Source organism: Myxocyprinus asiaticus, chromosome 5 (genome assembly GCF_019703515.2).
Source record: "Myxocyprinus asiaticus isolate MX2 ecotype Aquarium Trade chromosome 5, UBuf_Myxa_2, whole genome shotgun sequence".
Classification (NCBI taxonomy): Eukaryota; Metazoa; Chordata; class Actinopteri; order Cypriniformes; family Catostomidae; genus Myxocyprinus; species Myxocyprinus asiaticus.
Window position 1 is genome coordinate 26,245,557 of NC_059348.1, and position 19,615 is coordinate 26,265,171.

The window sequence follows — 19,615 nt, forward strand, 5'->3', positions numbered from 1 at the left end:
GTGCAACAAATGACCTAATCACTCCAATGTCTTGCAAGAAATACTCCACAAAACAAACTCCAACCAATAGGAGGCATAAGCACAAAGAATGTGCAGATTCATCCACAACACTGTCCCGAAGGAGTGTTACTACATAAAACAAACTCCAGCCGCTAGGCGGAACCAGCACAAAAAGAAACTAAAAAGGCGCTCCGATTCCTCAAACAGTCAAGTGAATGTTCAGTGAGCCAGCCCACTCGGCTGCAATATGAGCACAACAAGATGACTTACTCAAGTCAATGGACTTTATGAAGGACATCGCTTGCTGTGGGCATGTGAATGTTTTACGGCCATCCTTATCTATTCTCAATTTGGCTGGGAATATCAGTGCAAAAGCGACCTTCCGTTGATGTAAAAGTTTCTTGCATTCCTTGAATCGATCATGTTTCTCTCTTGTCGAATTCGCAAAGTTTGGGAACAAGAAAATGCTGTGGTTCTTCCAAGAAAGCCTTCCTTTACTCCTCGCCTCTCGTAACACAAGATCTTTATTGGATGATCTCAGAAATTTGTCCAGAATTGTTCGGGCCCTGTCTCCCTCTGCGGATCGACGAGCAGGAACCCTGTGAACTCGCTCGATTTCCAGCTTATGGCCTGCTATGTTGAGCAGATTCTGAATGAGTCCATCCAGGAACTTCCTGTCCCTCTTCTCCCTCAAGGACTCCGACGATACGGATGTTATTCCGCCGCTACGGTTCTCCATGTCCTCCAACTTCTCCCAGACTTGTTCCAAATCCACCTTGGTCGCTAGTGGATTAGCAGATAATTCTCTCTCCGATGACTCCAGGTAATCGATCCATTTCTCGACATCCCCCACTCTTTTAACCACATCATTGAACTTCGCCTCCATGGCAGTGATCGATCAACGTATCACAGCAAGATCCTCCAAGTCAGCAACGATCTTCGCCAGCATTGCCGACATGTTCAACATCTCTCGCCGCATTTCCCGCACCTCCCCGACTAAGTCGACTCCCAGGCTTGCAGCCAGCTCGGGGGCATCAGCTTGAGCACATAAGTGTCTTTTAATGTCTCCAGAGCCCAAGGATTTTGAATTCTTTGACATATTGTCCCCCTAGAACAGTTATGGAACAGAGTGTATCGAATCTCACTTGTTTATTCACGTGACTCTCGGCAGGTATGTTTTAGGCATGGACATTTTGGTCATTTTCTGTTCACAAGTACTCTATAAAATCATTTCGGGGCGGCTATTTTGCAATATTTGTTAATTATTTGTCTATACATATGTGTCAGATGGACGTTTTTGTCTGTTCATCAGGTTAACTGATTTTTGAGTGTCTCGTGACATGAACATTGTGTTTTTAAGATACGGTGTCATGTTAACAATGTCTAAAGTCGAAAAAAACAAAATACTTAAAATAAATGTGTCTCTAGACCCCTGAATTCTATTCCTTTTAGTTGCGCTCCATCTAGCTGTTTTTGAAAGGAAGAATGTGTCCTGTGTTAATGCCCTCTAAACCTTTCTAGACTGTGGATCGCTATTACTGCTCTGGACTGAAAGCGCCATTTACAGTGTTGACATATCGTCTGATGAATCAGCCAAAATGACACTTGGCAGGTTTACATGCACTATTTTAATGGAGCTACAACAGGTTTTTGTGTAGTATCTATCTTTCCAAGTATACATGACATAGTGTATAATGGAATGTTTGAAGGTAGGATGTCTGTAACACTCTCAATGGAAAGGAGGCGAGAACCGGCTTGGTAATATAAATAATAGTTTAATTATAAATTGAACCAAAAGACACACACACAGGTGTTGGGCAGCTGCCCGTAACACTCTCTCTGTCGCACTGCCATCCCCGGTCGCCTTTATCCCTCTTGGGCTTCATCAGCATAATTAGGGGCCGGGTGTCACAACCCGGCCCCGCCCTCCGCCCTGCCACAATGTCAAATAAAGAGGGTTAAATAATCCTACATGTAGCACATCACATCTGTCTTTCGTGTACACAACAGCGAGGCCAATTGTGAAAATCTGACAGAAGTGCTTGCTTAAAATTTTAAAGACAAATTATTAATTATTAAATACAAAATTAAAAATGAGGCCTCTTTTTGACACTATTGTGTATTGTTTTTATGATCGATCCTTACAATCACTTCCAAGTGCTCATCTACTTAAACCCATCCCTTGGATGTTTCACTCAAATTTTTAAAGGAATATGTTCTCTACAATATTTGTTGTTTTAAATTTAAAGATGGTGACATTCTCACAGTTTTCAACACAGCTCTAAGAGACTCACAAGCTGCTTTAATGTCAGCATTTTTTTTCATGCCTCAACTCACTCCTTTCAGCGTAGGGCCCTTCATTATCTCATAAATGCTGAGGTGAAATCCCTTCAACTCATCCTCACCTGATGTTATCAGTTCTTTCCTTTCATTGGCCAGTCGTTGTTACCGTCTGGCTCAAGGTCATAAAACATGCAAATCAAATCAGATCAAATCACTTTATTGTCACACAGCCATATACACAAGTGCAATGGTGTGTGAAATTCTTGGGTGCAGTTCTGATCAACATAGCAGTCGTGACAGTGATGAGACAGTACCAATTTACAATAAGATCAAATTAACACAGCACAATTTAAACATCTGATATACACATAATTACACTCAACAATATACAAATAATAACATACACTGTACAGTATACAATACGCACTATATACATACACATTATTCAATAAAAATAAAAATATATAAAAAAAAGTATATATAGTATATATAGAATGTACAGTATTATACTGTATTGACATTCAGGCTGTCGGTTGATAGTTGTTAAGAGAGAATATATACTGGTGTGCACTGGTGTGTCTAGGTGTTTTTTTAGCTGGACTGGACAGTGAGAGCGGTAATGACACTGTAATCCCACTGAAATCTGGCCTACAATCTCCACTGATGGGATTAAGATGTTTCTCAAATCTTTCTTAGGGTAGGTGACTCTTCAGAGCCTCCATATGTCTCCATATGGACCCTCTTAACTGTGCATGGACCTGTAACTACATACCGCACTCCTGTCCAATGGTAAGAAAATCAGCATATCTTCAAATTTGAGATACTTCTGTTAAAAAAAAAAAAAAAAGGGTAAAAGGGTAAGCAGTACTATGTCGACCTGTGATTAAGGAAGGCAGTCAGACTGTATTAGATTAATAGAAGTTGACAGAGGCCGAACTGCCTTCCTGGCTAGTGCAACCAATCGGTTGTAAGATTGCGTTTAGCTTGGAGGACAGTATCATTCTGGTGCCACAATTACAAGACTAGCCGGCAACAAAGTATGTCGAATGATGTGTACTGTGATTCTGTGCTTCCTTGTACGGCAACTCTGGAAATGTGTCATCTCTGTATGGATTTCACGAGAAGCCTCTGCGAGTAGGTATCTTTTGGTGTTTTTTGTAAGGGACATTAGTGACAAAAGATCTTCACTACAGCTTTGGTGTTGTTGCTTGAGCATAAATACAGTAGCATTATTACAACAAATGAACGTAGCTCAACTCTAAGGATGGCCCGGAGCCAGTGTTGGAGGACTGCTATTAATGTAGTAATTAGTGCCGACCGATATATCTGTGTATATTTTACCGATATGCGCCGATATGAAAACTTTTTTTCAGAACATATAATGCAGAAAACAATGCTTTAGAATTGGTGTCATAATGTAGTTTGTCCAGCAGAGCACGCTCCGACTCCATTGTTTACAGAGCTGACACTGAGCTGATGGTGGCTCTGCAGACAGGGCGGAGTTGAGCGGTGTCTTGGTACGTTAACTAGTTTGTGAAATACATACTGGAAACTTAATAAACAATGACCCTATCATTATCCCTTTTCAATATAACTAATATAACGTTAACCTTTTCCCTAACAACCATGTCACTCATGTTGATCACATCTGTTTGTTATGTTAGCCAGCTAATGTAGCAGATTGAAAGATAAACATCAGAGCATCTTTTTGCAGCTCAGCAGACAACGGTGCAGTGGTGGATTGTGTCTGTTGAGTGTTGATTTCATGCTATGTTGTTACCTAGTTGGTGAGACACAATGCTGGAAAGTAAAATAAACAACGTTCATCTTTTACTCTCCGTGACAATGATCTTATAGCTAACTAGCTAAGCACGTAGCTACTTTCATTGCTTGTCAGCTGAGTGGAAGCTAATGAGTAAACATGTATTCACCAAACTGTTTTGTTGAGGATTCACAGTTTGGTACCCCCTTCAACCGAACAATTCCAGTCGTTGCATTTCCAAAATATAATATTTAAAAGTCTGGTTTTCCACTGTTGAAAGTTTCCCCTGAACTTGTATAGCAGAATACGGAGTAACACCGCTGCTTATCTGTTTATCTTGACTCGGCGGTATTAATATAATCAGCATTTGACTGATACTAAACAGTACTGATGTTTATTTAACTATTTATTGTATTTGTATTTATTCTTTATTTTAATGGTCAGCATTTGACTGATACTAAACAGTACTGATGTTTATTTAGCTATTTATTTTATTTTTATTTATTCTTTATTTTAAAGGTCAGCATTTGACTGATACTAAACAGTAATGATGTTTATTTAGCTATTTATTTTATTTTTATTTATTCTTAATTTTAATGGTCAACATTTGACTGATACTGAACAGTACTTATGTTTATTTAGCTATTTATTTTATTTGTATTTATTTTTTTTATTGGTCAGCATTTGACTGATACTAAACAGTACTGATGTTTATTTAGCTATTTATTTCATTTTTATTTATTCTTAATTTTAATGGTCAGCATTTGACTGATACTGAACAGTACTGATGTTTATTTAGCTATTTATTTTATTTTTATTTATTTATTTAAATGGTCAGCATTTGACTGATACTAAACAGTACTGATATTTATTTAGCTATTTATTTTATTTTTATTTATTCTTTATTTTATTGGTCAGCATTTGACTCTTACTAAACAGTACTGATGTTTATTTAGCTATTTATTTCATTTTTATTTATTCTTTATTTTAATGGTCAGCATTTGACTGTTACTAAACATACAGTACTGATGTTTATTTAGCTATTCGTTTTATTTTTATTTATTCTTTATTTAAATGGTCAGCAATTGACTTATACTAAACATACAGTACTGATGTTTATTAAGCTATTTATTGTATTTTTATTTATTCTTTATTTTCTCAGTGTTCATTTCTAGAATTTGTTGATATTTTTATCAAAGAATCAAATATTCTTTGATAAAAATATTTAAGAAAGCAGCCTTCTGAGTACCTTTGCATAGTCATATCGGTGCAAAATCGGTGAACAATCCACATAGAAAAGGTCTGTTTTCATTCCAGCTAAAAAATTGTATATATCGGCCACCATATTGATAATTGGTGAATTTCCCCTCTCCAAAACCGGTATCGGTCTCAAAAATCCCATATCAGTTGGCCTTTAGTAGTAATAGTAACGTTTATTCTATGAGACTAGGTTGCAAAAATAGGCATTAAATTACTCTTTCTTTGATTTGCATTGGATATGTGAGCTGGTAAACATGAAAAAATAAAGAGGAAAAGCCAAATGCCATAAACGCAGTTTTCGGATGCTTGCTATTAGTGTTCATGAAAGTTGGGTTCTTTGGTGAACTTCGTATCGTGTTCCACATCAAGTTTTGGGATTCGGGCTGCAGAAGGTCAGTTCATGACAGATATTTGTGAGACTGTTGGTGTTGTAAGTAGATGTGGAATCAGACTGGTCGACTGTAGAACATCTCATGTAAAGTCTTGCTGTGAGAGCAGTGTGAGAGCATACTGTCAGGAATGTGTGCTTTCTGGGAGCTGTTTTCTCACTAAAGACTGACTGCTCCTCTGACTTGCCTTCTGTCTGGAAAAAAAATCTTGTTGTCGAGTACCGGTGTTTTTTGATCCATAACTCCTATGAAATGGCTTTCTCTTTGTCATTCACTACAATTGTAACCTTACTAAGTATCCAAGACTGATTTGGGACTTTGTCATTCAGGGGTGTACAGCAAAAACCTGTATTATTGTCTGTCTGGATGGGCGACTGCCAGAATTAATCTATTTTTAATGACCATGAGAGGATTATTCAGATTCAAACCCATTTCATGTGGAGAGCAATACAGTAAATCATCTCAGGAAGGGATTGGAGGTTAGCATTGAACAGGCACAGACAATGAAATGCAGAGTCCTTTAATAATTTATAGGGACTTTCTTGGATCTAATTAGCAACTTCTAATTGAAGAACATCCTTCCAGATTGCCAGTTATAAATTGTTACGCGTTACAGGATCTGGCAGTTACCAAGAGCAGTTCATGATACAGTCAACAAAGCTAATGCATTTAGCTTGTGGCTGCACTTGAGCATTTAGAATGGAATTCAAGCCTGATACATACTTTTTCCAGGCTAGTTTTCACTATTGCACATTAATGTGGTTCTTTTGAGGCTGAGAGTTCGATGTTTAATGTTGTATGTGCTGTGATGTAGTGGGAACTTTGAAACAGCAAAACAGATCAGCAACAAGCTGAATGTTCATTCACTGTGGAAAGTACATTCTCGTACAAAAGCTCTCTTGACTCTCAGCATGGTCATGCTGTGTTCAGAGAAGCACGACTTGGAAAAAGGTGAAACTGCGCTTATGAGCTCTGACTCACATTGGACTTCCTGTGAGCCAACCTTTCCCCATACTACTGCAATGAAACTCAGAAGCTCCAAGAAACATTTCACAAGCCCACAATATCAGCATTCTGTATTCACAGTCACTTTATCTAGTGTTCATTTCCATTTGAGTCACATTAGTATTATTTAGATAAATAGGTCAATATTAATAGATTATATAAGGCCCTTTCGCACTGCAGCAACTAAAGCGGAAGCACTTTATTTTATATTAATGTTTGACATTTACGTACCATATAATTACAGCAGAGTAATTGCTAGGTACTAAACCTAAACCCAACCCTAACCTTGATCCATATTAAGTACATGTAGTTACTTAATATTACTCAGTAATTTCTTGGGTAAGCACCCTGTAAGTATACTGAAAGTATACGTACTGTAAAATAAAGTGCAACTATGTTTTAGGTACTTTTTCCCAGAACTAGTACTTTTCGTTGTTTTTGCACATGAGGAACTGTAGTTCCTCTTAGCCGTTAAGAGGGACTTTAGACAGACTTTTTAGCTGCTACTCTGGGGTAGGTACTTCTACCCTCTGTAAAAAAAAAAAAAAAAGGGCAATTCCCAAAAACTTGCTGGTCTCCAGTCCATGCAGGAACCGATTACATCAGTGAGCAGAGGGTGGGATAATGTTTTAAAGTCTACAAGGAGATAAGGAAAGAAATGTTGCATGCCAGCTTTGATCGGACAGTTGGCCAAATCATAAACGAAAAAAAAAAAAAAAGAAACTTGAGCACAGGGACCATAAGATGGACCTAAGCAAAAGCAGCAGTGGATGAGGCAATGATGTCTTGGACACCTATCATTGGCTTGGCCAGCTATCTAACTGGGGCATTTATTTCAGTCTGTCATGCTTGAGACAAACACTGAATCGCCAGTGTCCTCTGTAGCAGATCTCGGTAAGTTATGACATTTGCCAACTTTGTTAGCTTTCCTTACACTCTTCTCATCTTATTTTGTGCATTTTGTTCAGTAAAGGGACTACTCACTTTGTTATGAAGATCGCTGCTAACTGTTAAGTAAACCAGTGGGATTATCAATCAAGATGTAAACGTAATATTATATATGCTATGGCAAAAGTCCAAATATAACCATCTGCTACACCAATGTTAATAACATTTCCACTGTTACAGTCTTTAGTACTTAACGAGTTAAGCCACATTAAAAATTTAATTTTGTTACCTGTCATCTTGAGCATAGATGTCATCTCTGGCTAGCTTGTTAAGCAATGTAATAACGTTGGATTGTATTTCTCTGTATGGTTAATTATGTCCTCAAAAACAGGAGTAAAAGCTGTAAACAAACACTGTTATGTGGCATGTTTGTTTGGGGGCAGGTAAGGTAGTCACATAAAACTACCATGTAACCATGTAACCCGTTACGTCATCGTTCGGTTCTCAAGATAGTGGAAAACGTGGCTGGAAATTTGAGATTGCCCCAGTCGTAAACCAGCCGAGCACAGGCCTGGCACAAGAACTATCACCATTTCGGTGGAAAAATGCACACGAGAGGAGTCGGCAGCTGCCATTAGTAAACAAACTTGCAGCTGCTAACCTGTTGTTTAGAGGACTAGACTAATTTTACAATTACCTTAACAGAAAAATAAAAGCAGGGCTCCAGACTGCACAATGGCTGCCGTAGCATCATCCAGGTGGATGCTGCTACGGTGGTTGAGGAGATCCCCTGTTCACTATGTAAAGCACTTTGAATGTAGTTTCAGAAAAGCACTGTATAAATGTACCTTTCATTCATTCATTCATAACATATCTCATTTCTCTATTTATTTCACATTGTGCCAAAAGTCTCTGTCACACATTCAAGTGTTGTTCGTCTATCTACATAAATTTTGCATCTTTATAAGCTTGTTTCTGGGTGTTGTGCCGTAGTAGGCCTCTCCGCAATCAGATAATCTAAATCGGTCCATAATCCAACCTTGATAAGAATAACTTTTTAAAACATCTCAGAAATTACAGTCTGTAGTATCTGGGCCTCTCAGCACAAACACTACAGGGGCAAACCTAAATTGTTGATCGCTCCAAATGAGGTCATAGAGTATCTGATGCTGTGGATCGGTTCATGTTTGTTGTTCCTGCCATGGATTTTAATTGTTGAGAGCTGAGAATTCAAGGTGTATGGCATGACAACAGCCTCCTCATTAACAAGCTCTGTTGCTCAACACATTCAGGGATGAGGGTTCTGTTGAAGCGCTTTAGTTGTTCTCTAAGATGGCATTTTGAAAGTAAGGTTATGATGAGGACTGTGGTTTCACAGCATCTTTGTCCACCCAGTCCATTTATTAAAAGAACAGCAGTATAAAAAGGTTGTCTTGGAAAGATTTGATTTATGAAAATTTGATATAGCCGATACTGCGCACTGGCCCCAGTTCTGCCACTGCTGTCTGCCAGCACAAGCAGCTGGTTTTGGGGCTGTAATTAGATTAGAGTGGGAGAGAGTGAGAGAAGAGTGGGTGGCAGTGGGCAGTTGAGCATATGTGTGCATGTGTGTGTGTGTGTATGACTTTCTTTCTTCTGCAGAACACAAATGAGGATTTTTAGAAGAATATCTCAGCTCTGTTGATCCTCACCATGCAAGTGAATGTTGACCAGAACTCAGAAGGTCTAAAAAGGACAAAGGCAGCATAAAAGTAATCCATAAGACTCCACATAAGATAAGTCGTTAAATTCACATCTTCTGAAGCAATATAATAGGTGTGGGTCAAAAACAGATCAATATATAAGTCCTTTTTTACTGTAAATCTACAGTTTCACTTTATCTTCCACCTTCTGGTGAGGAAGTGACTTTCACTTCCACATTCAGCCACCTACTGGTTGGGGATGGTCAAAGGTGGAGATTTATAAAAAATTGACTTAAATACTGATCTGTTTCTAACCATCACCTATCATATTGCTTCTGAAGACATGGATTTAACCACTGTAGTCATATGTATTACTTTTAATGCTGCTTTTATCTCCCTTTTGGACCTTCTAAGTTCTGGTACCCATTCACATGCATTGTATGGACCAGCAGAGTGTTCAACAGAAGAATAAATGATGAGAGAATGTACATTTTGGGGTGAACTATCCCTTTAATGTTATTTAATTCAATCTGCAATACTTCTGTAATGGTAGTTGCATTATATCGTTTGGTAAAGAAAATGTAATGTTAAATGAAAAATATAATTCTATATTAAGAAATATTTTATATAATTTTTATAAATATGTTGCTAAAATAACCATTAATCACATACAGTGGTGGCCAAAAATATTGGCACCCTTGGTAAATATGAGCAAAGAGTGCTGTGATAAAATATGTCTTTATTGTTTATCCTTTTGATCTTTCATTTAAAATATTCAAAAACATATATCATCTAATAGTTATCAAACAATTGCAAACACAAGTTTTATAAAAAAAATCATTTTTGTCAAATATATGTGTGGCACAATTATTGGCACCCCTAGAAATTCTTATGAGTAAAATATATTTACAGTATATTCCCATTCATATTTGACATTTTTTGTATACCTGGGTGACTAGGAATATGAAATTGTTCAGCCATGACTTCCTGTTTCAGAGGGGTATAAATATGAAGTAACACACAAGCCAGATACCCTCGGGTAAGACTAAAGTATAAAGTTATGATGTGCGGCAAAAGGTTGTTGAGCTTCACAAAATGGAAAATGGCTATAAGAAAATAGCTAAAGCATTGAAAATACCCATTTCCACCATCAGGGCAATAATTAAGAAGTTCCAATCAACTGGAGATGTTAAGAATCGACCTGGAAGAGGATGCGTGTCTATATTGTCTCCAAGCACGGTAAGGAGGATCGTTTGAGTGGCCAAAAATTCTCCAAGGATCACAGCTGGAGAATTGCAAAATTTTGTTGGATCTTGTGGTCAGAAAGTCTCCAAAACTACAATCAGACATCACCACAAGTTGTTTGGGAGGTTTTCAAGGAAAAAGCCTCTTTTCTCATCCAACAACAAATTCAAGCATCTTCAGTTTGCCAGACACTACTGGAACTTCAAAAGGGACCTGGTTCTATGGTCAGATAAAACAGAAATAGAGCTTTTTGGTAGCAAACACCAGAGATGGGTTTGGCGCCACAGAGAGGTAGCCATATGGAAAAGTACCTCATGGCCACGGTTAAATATGGTGATGGATCTTTAATGTTGTGAAGCTGTTTTTATGCCAGTGGTCCTGGACATCTTGCTCTGATACATGGCATCACTTTATCAAATACCAACAGATAAAAAAAATCAAAACCTGACTGCCTCAGCCAGATAGCTTAAAATGTCCCCTGATTGGATCTTTCAGCAAGACAATGATACACAACACATACCAAAATCAACACAAAAATGGTTCACTGACCACAAAATCAAGGTTCTGCCATGGCCATCCCAGTCTCCTGACCTGAACCCCATAAAAAACCTGTGGGGTAAACTGAAGAGGAGAGTCCACCATGTGGACCTCGGAATTTGAAGGATCTGGAGATATTCAGTATGGAGGAATGGTCTCAGATCCCTTGCCATGTGTTCTCCAACCTCATTAGGCATTATAGGAGAAGACTCGGAGCTGTTATCTTGGCAAAGGGAGGTTGCACAAAGTAATGAATAAAAGGGTGCCAATAATTGTGCCACACATATATTTGACAAAAATATTTGTTTTTTTGATAAAACTTTTGTTTGCAATTGTTTGATATTCATTAGAAGATATATGTTTGTGAATATTTTGAATGAAAGATCAAAAGGATAAACAATAAAGACATATTTTTCACAGCTTTCTTTGCTCATATTTACCGAGGGTGCCGATATTTTTGGCCACCACTGTATATGGAGGGCTAGTGAAAATGTGAACTACTGGTCCAACCAGGCAAGCAGAAAAAAAAAACCTGATGAGCCCTGCAAAAATTCTGTAGTAGAGGAGAGGTAGTTCTGGAGTAATCATTAGGAAAATTGCTTCATAATGCCTGCTTAAAATGTAGTCAGATAAAGAATGAGCTTTTAATTCCAGTTTATTTGATGCATGTATATCAGTATATGTGGGCTCAAATGTGTAGTGTGTATTTGTGTTTGTTCTGTTTGCATATGTATGAATGTGTGCTCCTGATGCAAGGTGCACTAGTGTTTGCATCTGATTCTAACCTGTCATACAGCAGCAATTTGGGTGTTTGTGTTTCTCTGTCTTTTGATTGGTTACGGAGACATTTTGGGGAGCAGAAAGGGTGAAGGAGGGAACGGGAACAGACTGCAGAGCTATTTTTAAAATTGCCAGGAAAAAAAAAATTGCTTTAAGTAAATTTGAGATTTACAGAGTAAATTTGATCAGAAATGTATTTACATTATTTGACCTAGCATTCCATAGTAATGATGGCATGGAGCATGATGAAATACTGATTAACTAGATTATGTGACGGATGAGTCTGTGAAGCTTTTGTTTAGGTTTCTAGTAAACAGAGGCCTATTCCTTAGGGAAAATGCACTGCCCAAAATATCTTCTTGTTAAAATAAGCATAAATGTGAATGGGCAAACACATTTAAAGGATTATACAGTAGCATATGTGTCTCAGCATGCTCATGCTGCTGTTGTTTTGTGATAGTTTTGTTTCTGTTGAGTCTCCAGCTGGCTTTCATACAGCATTACGTTATACGAGTCACTATACGCTAGCATCATCAAATGAAATTGCAAAAATTGTTTTCAAACAAGTTTCCAGAGTACTCTCCCTGTCTGTTATTGGTTGGACAAGTCCCGCCCCAAACACACACCACTACTTGGGCCAATGTGTTGCTGTGTCAATCTGGTCAGGATGCTCAAACAAACAGTCACAGTGTTTACATATTTTGGGAAAATCAACCTACATATGACTTATTTATGGTTAACCAAGGATAGGAAAGTATTTTACGTCTCTGGTAATTTACCATCGAAAAAATTTATTTATTTAAAAAATAAAAAATTAATTAATTTATAAAAAATTAACTTTATTACACTACTGAAATTACCTTTATTCCTCAGTGTATTGACAAAAATATTTTAAAAGTCTTTTATTATAGCTGTGTGAGCTGAGGAGAGCCCTTTAGGTGAGTTTCCTGTGAAAAGGCTCATGCTGTAGTTCTTGCCTTTGGCCTGTGCATGAGAGATGAATTCTACCAGCTGTCTACTGCTTTTCTGACCCTTCCCCTTAATCCTGAGTGACAACCCTTATAATGACAAGACTGCACGTCCTCCCTATCTGTCCAACATAAACAGTGGCTCACCTCTTTGTGTTAATCAAATTCCTCAGCAGCCATACTGTGAAGTTCATGTGTAAATCTTCTAACACACTGTACTGATGGGGTTTGACGGTTGTTTTGCTTCCAGTTGAGGGGCGTAAATTAGATCTGATGACGGCTACTTGATTTCATCCATTAGTTGACACTAGCAGAGTTTCTGTCCATGTATATTAAAAAGGAAATAGGCATAAAACATACTGGGTGGCAACAACAAGATGCTAATAAAATTCATCTCAAGCATCTTAATTGTTCCTCTGGTCATTCTGAGCCAAAGCCTGTCAGCAAAATGATTGGCTATTATTACCTACTATTACAGAACTGTCTTACATGCTTTCACTCTCAGACGCAAGACATCTGCTGCAGATTGCTAGCAAACATAAAGTTTGTCTGAGCTTTTGTCTGCATGCTCTAAACCACAATAATTTTGTTACATTTAATAAATGAGCCGAAGTGGCTTCCCCATTAGCTAAAACTTCCATTTCCATTTTGCGTCAATTTCCCAGGAAGTGACAGTTTTGTTCTCTTGAACACATGGGATGGAAACAAGGTTATATTCGCAAATTTGTTCTGGGATATTTAGATTTTTCTTTGTTGTAAACCTGACTATTAATGTGTTCACATTTTTATGAGGTAACAATATTTCTCAATTGGGGTTTTCCAGAAATTTTATTTGTTTTATTTTCAATTTGTGTTTCTCAGTCAGTCTGACAGATCAGTGGTCATTAATTTTTTTTTTTTATAAGATGTCTATATAAGTATGCACTTTAAAGTAAGTTCACCCTAAAGTGAAAACTTTGATTATTTACTCACCCTCACATTGTTGCAGATCCATATGACCCATCTTCTGAAGACTGGGGATATATTGTATAGTGATGGGAAGTCCATTTCATTTCTGCGAACTTGTTCTTAAACACATAAGGGTGTTTATTGCCATCAGTGTTTCATCCTGTGATCCTGTGTGTTGAATAGCCTATGACAAATATTGACTATATCTTGGATAAGTATCCAACATTAAAGTTTTGCACCTAAAGCACCCAGTACAGGCACTGATGCACAAACGTGGAAACGTTTAGGTGTCTAAAGCATATAAAGAGATCATCAACTCACAAGATACCCTGATTCAGCTTATAACAACTTAAAATATTATCTGCATGCACAATAAACAATAGTACAATTAATTTACATCTCTCTAAGTTTTTGCATGCTTTAATACAAGTTATATTTAATAAAACTCATCATAATCATATTTTCAGTACGTTTTATTAAAGAAACGTACATTTTGCCCCAGGCTTGTTCATGTCCTCAGTACAGGCAAGCTCATAGTATCAGCAGCTCACTCAATAGACTCCTCTGAAATCCTCTGCAAACTTCGACAGGTATTTGGACTGGCTCATTCGGTTCTTTTGAAAAAAAGCTGGCTTTCGATTCTACATGTAGTTTTGAGTAGTTAATTTCGAACAGGTTCTTTGGTTCAATAACCGGTCTAGTAAATCATAAGAGCCACCTGGTTACTTTCTGAGAATTGGCTCAAAAGAACGACTCGTTCAAGAATCAGACGTCACTAATATCGTAGTGGTTTGAATTTCCTTTATGGTGCTTTTTCATCCTATTTGGAGCTTGACAACCCCTGGTCACTGTCTACTTTTGTGGTATGGAAAACAGCAGCATGAACATTCTTCCTAACTCCTTTGAGTTCCATGGATATAAAAGTTGTATAGGTTTGGAATGACATGAGGGCGAGTAAACAATGAAAGAAGTTTCCTTTTTGGGCAAACTATTCCTGTGAATATGAAGCCCGAAAAGCCAGTCTCAGCTTAGTATTAAATCTGAAGTATGTAACTTTTTCTATGTTAAAATACTTTCTCCTATCCTAGTTTAATATGCAGAGACAGCTATTAGTAAGCAATTCATAGGTTAATTTTCTAAAAAATGGTAAGCACTGTCTTTTTGAGGCACTTTGAAAATTGCTCAGTTTGTTTGGAGCGACCCGCTTGGAGCCACCCCAACAACGTTACTCAACCATTGGTGTGAGTTGGGGCTCCAAGCAGGACTATCTCTTTGTTTGACAGACAGGGGGCATATTCAGAAAGCTGTTTTGAAAACAAAGTTTATATATGCAATTTTGCTTGGTGGTGCAGAAATTACATACTTCAGCTTTTTAAGTCTAAAGTATACTTCAGTTAGATGTGAACGCTTAGCATCTTGGCTTAGGACGCGTGATGCTAATTTCGTCAACAGCAGAATGCTCAAGCACTAAATGTGCATGGCCCGATTTTCCTTAACATGCATACTCTGCAAGCGCAGCATGAAAATATTTGCACTAATTAGTGGATCCACAAATTGAGCCGTTGCTTTCACAAAGAAGTGCAAGAAGAAAACGGAATCACTGGTAAACTTTAAGAGACGAAGGTGGAAACAACAACAGTGGATGTGCAAGTCAAGAGCACGTGTGTGAGGAGGTCAGGAGAAACCCACATTTATATAGGCCTAACTCGAGTCTGAAGGAAAATGAAGACATCTTTATAGGTCTAAACTGATGAGAAATCATAGTATCTCATAGCAGTCAAACACGAATGCTCCAACCATCTGTGTATGCATGCACAGACAATTGGAATATACTTTGAAAGGCTGAGAGTTTGGGCTTTAATACTACTTGGTGAGTTAGCTCAGAATACTGACCATCTCTCCTTTAGAGTGTATTAACGAATGTTTTAAATATTACTTACTAGAAACCTGTGTGTGTATGTGTGCATGGTGAGTGTGTGCCCTTCATTGAGTGATTGGGTAGAGTCAGTTGGCCTATGTGTTGCCTCCCTCTCTATATGAGCTCTCATTAAGCTGCTCTGGGTGCCGGCCCACAGCGTGGTTTCTTTCTTACAGTAAGCCGCTATGCAAGGATTTTCTAGTGAAGAGATGCTCCTTGTATCCAACTCCTAACATACTAACAAACCGATTCATTTCCCTCCTCAAAGTAGGCCAGCCTCTCCCTCACTGCCCTTGTTGGTAAACAAAAGGGTCTGTACAAAAAGCTGCCACACCTCCAACCTGTTTGGCCCCAATGGGCCTAGTTTCCTCAAACTAAACCTCTCTCAGTCTGTGGCAATGAGGAATGTTCCTTTTAGTGGTTTGGGACTGTCCTGTTTTCCAGTAGTAGAGCTTAAATTAAAGAGAGCCCCTAGACTTTTTTCCCCAATTGTTGGATGTCCTGAGAGAAGCAGGGACAGGTTCATCATGAATTGTTGAAATGGCTCTTTTTATGTTTTTTCCTCCACCATTGGATTGGCGTTTTTGTTTTTATGTTGAAGTCTCAACCGCATCTGCAGGGCACAGAAAATTAGAACAAGAGTGGGAGTTGCTCCCAAGTTGTCTAAATCTGTGTGGCCCGCAGGTCCATTCAGACACTGACTTCCTCTCCTTTAGGGAAAGATCTTCTCTGATGTTCTCTGGCTCTGTATGGCCTTCTAGCCTCCACTGTTGCCTGTTTACTCAAAAAAACTTCTGTCATCATTTACTCACCCTGTTGTTGTCATTTGGACTGCATTTTGCTGGTGTGTACCAGAGTTCAGAAAACCACTTTCACATCATAACCAAACTAAAGCGTAGTTCTAACAGGAAGATCTCAGGCTTCATTCTTTCAGGTATCTCATCCAATCACAAAACAGCCTCAGCTTAATAAGCCTGCTCAGCTTCCTCTCATTGTTCATGTGAGTGAAACACAATCATGTCACACGCTATGCCTCGGTTTTCCAAGCAGCAGTCGCTTTATGTTGGATTATTACTTATGTTTACACTCCTCACTGCAAATGGTCTCCATCAGGAAAATACGCTACATGTAAGTTCTCAGTCTATTCTTCTTTTGGGGGAACAATCATCAATGCATATAGCTGGTGGTTGATGGGGTATCAGGCTTCCTGCTATCAATGTTATCAATTATCTGTTTGTCATATCACTTATACTGCATCAATTTTGCATTTTACTTGATTACTCTGTTCTCACCGATCATGTTAGGTGACCGTGCTTTCCACCAACGTGGGGCCACTTTACATGGGTAACCAAATTTAGGTTCACAAATGTTGATCTGTTTACCACAGTGTTTGCATGCCTGAGTGTACTCCCCATAGGGGAATCAGGTTCCAGTAATCATGCACGTCATTATACGCAAGTACTTCAGTGTACAGGGTCTGATCACATCCATTAAGTTAAGATGATTTATCTGTCACTCCCATCGCATGCTAAATCACAAAGTGTTTTCTTGACTTCACATGTCTACATCCGCTGTTCTCCCGAAAGGGGAAGATCATACATGTATGTTGCTGTGTGCCCTCTGAGAGTTGCTGCATACCTAGCGATAGACATTACTCATTACATTTCTGTACTTCATTAACAGCACAATGCAGATTGCACTCTAATACAAGAAATTATCAATCAAATCAAGGTACTAATTCCTATACCAAGCTACACTATATTGCCAAAAGTATTCGCTCACCCATCCAAATAATTGAATTCAGGTGTTCCAATCACTTCCATGGCCACAGGTGTATAAAATGAAGCACCTAGGCATGCAGACTGCTTCTACAAACATTTGTGAAAGAATGGGCCGCTCTCAGGAGCTCAGTGAATTCCAGCGTGGTACTGTGATAGGATGCCACCTGTGCAACAAGTCCAGTCATGAAATTTCCTCGCTACTAAATATTCCACAGTCAACTGTCAGTGGTATTATAACAAAGTGGAAGCGATTGGGAATGACAGCAATGACAGGCCACGTAAAATGACAGAGCGGGGTCAGCAGATGCTGAGGTGCATAGTGCGCAGAGGTCGCCAACTTTCTGCAGAGTCAATCGCTACAGACCTCCAAAGTTCATGTGGCCTTCAGATTAGCTCAAGAACAGTGCATAGAGAGCTTCATGGAATGGGTTTCCATGGCCGAGCAGCTGCATCCAAGCCATACATCACCAAGTGCAATGCAAAGCGTCGGATGCAGTGGTGTAAAGCACGCCGCCACTGGACTCTAGAGCAGTGGAGACGCGTTCTCTGGAGTGACGAATCACGCTTCTCCATCTGGCAATCTGATGGACGAGTCTGGGTTTGGCGGTTGCCAGGAGAACGGTACTTGTCTGACTGCATTGTGCCAACTGTGAAGTTTGGTGGAGGGGGATTATGGTGTGGGGTTGTTTTTCAGGAGCTGGGCTTGGCCCCTTAGTTCCAGTGAAAGGAACTCTGAATGCTTCTGCATACCAAGAGATTTTGGACAATTCCATGCTCCCAACTTTGTGGGAACAGTTTGGGGATGGCCCCTTCCTGTTCCAACATGACTGTGCACCAGTGCACAAAGCAAGGTCCATAAAGACATGGATGAGCGAGTTTGGTGTGGAAGAACTTGACTGGCCTGCACAGAGTCCTGACCTCAACTCGATAGAGCACCTTTGGGATGAATTAGAGCGAAGACTGCGAGCCAGGCCTTCTCGTCCAACATCAGTGTCTGACCTCACAAATGCGCTTCTGGAAGAATGGTCAAAAATTCCCATAAACACACTCCTAAACCTTGTGGAAAGCCTTCCCAGAAGAGTTGAAGCTGTTATAGCTGCAAAGGGTGGGCCGACGTCATATTAAACCCTATGGATTAAGAATGGGATGTCACTTAAGTTCATATGCGTCTAAAGACAGATGAGCGAATACTTTTGGCAATATAGTGTATGTTACATGTTTCATGAGTCCTTCTGGCATCATTACAGTTTAGGGAGTCATATTACTATGGGTTACTGAAACTATTATTTTATTAGTGATAGGACCATGAAGCTTTCTACACAATGGGGCTTTATCACAAACATTTGAAATTCCAAGCTTCATTACTCAAGTTTCTGCATACAGTTCATTTACTGCTCCTGCTGGTCAAAACACAAACTCCCCATTAATGCTCTCTACGTTAGTTTAACAACAAATGTGTTCATTATATGTGCTTGTGGTCAGGGCAGTAACATTTAGTTGCAGGTAAGTAAGGTATTTGTATTACTTTATTGGGATAAAATCAGTGCTGGCAATACAAATGTGCTGGCAGCACAAATGTTCCGTCCAGACGCTGCAACTGCGGCTTGTCTTTCTTGCCATGCGACTAAGCATCCCATGACACTGCAACTGTTGTGTGTTTTCTGCTATCGGCTCAGTACATTTCCTAAGCAGCGCAAATGTGCTGTATAGGTGCCGCAACTGCAGCATGTTTTTCGGGCCGTGCCTCTAAGCGTCCCATGTCACCGCAAATGCGTTTTATATAAAAGCATTTAAAGATGCTATAAGCGTGTGTGTTTTTTATTTTATTATTTTTTTTTTCTTCATGGAAAGATAGGCAAAAAAATGTCATACTCCCTGAAAGATATTAATAAAATAAGTGTTGTGAGATATCTCATCGATCTCTGTGACAGCTCTAGACTCTGTAAACAGTACATAAAAATGTGTCCTTGGGCCACGGTCACTCACGCTTTCTGCCTGTCAATCATTTTGGTCATTCTTTTAGTATTGTAGTTACAGCGAATTATTGAGGCTTTATGCCATTTTTATGCCATGTTGTTCATAACAGTTATCAGTTGAGGACACTATTTTGCTGCTGTTGTCTTTAACAACTGTTTCTGCTCTCAATAAAGCTCATTTTTGTATCATTGG

The 19,615-nt window shown here is 38.9% G+C and overlaps 1 protein-coding gene across 3 annotated transcripts in view; it reads left to right on the forward strand.

Moving 5' to 3' along the window:
• The window catches only part of LOC127440521 (protein FAM110B-like), a 59,094-nt gene that overhangs the window by 12,096 nt on the left and 27,383 nt on the right, over positions 1-19,615 (forward strand). The window contains exon 1 of one of the 3 annotated variants that reach the window (XM_051697155.1): positions 3,017-3,072. The exons of 1 other annotated variant lie outside the window; for it this stretch is intronic. The gene's annotated coding sequence lies outside the window, so the exon portion shown is untranslated. Of the gene's footprint in view, positions 1-3,016; positions 3,073-3,294; positions 3,418-19,615 lie in introns of those variants that run through there. One more of the 3 variants, XM_051697154.1, reaches the window with a different exon arrangement.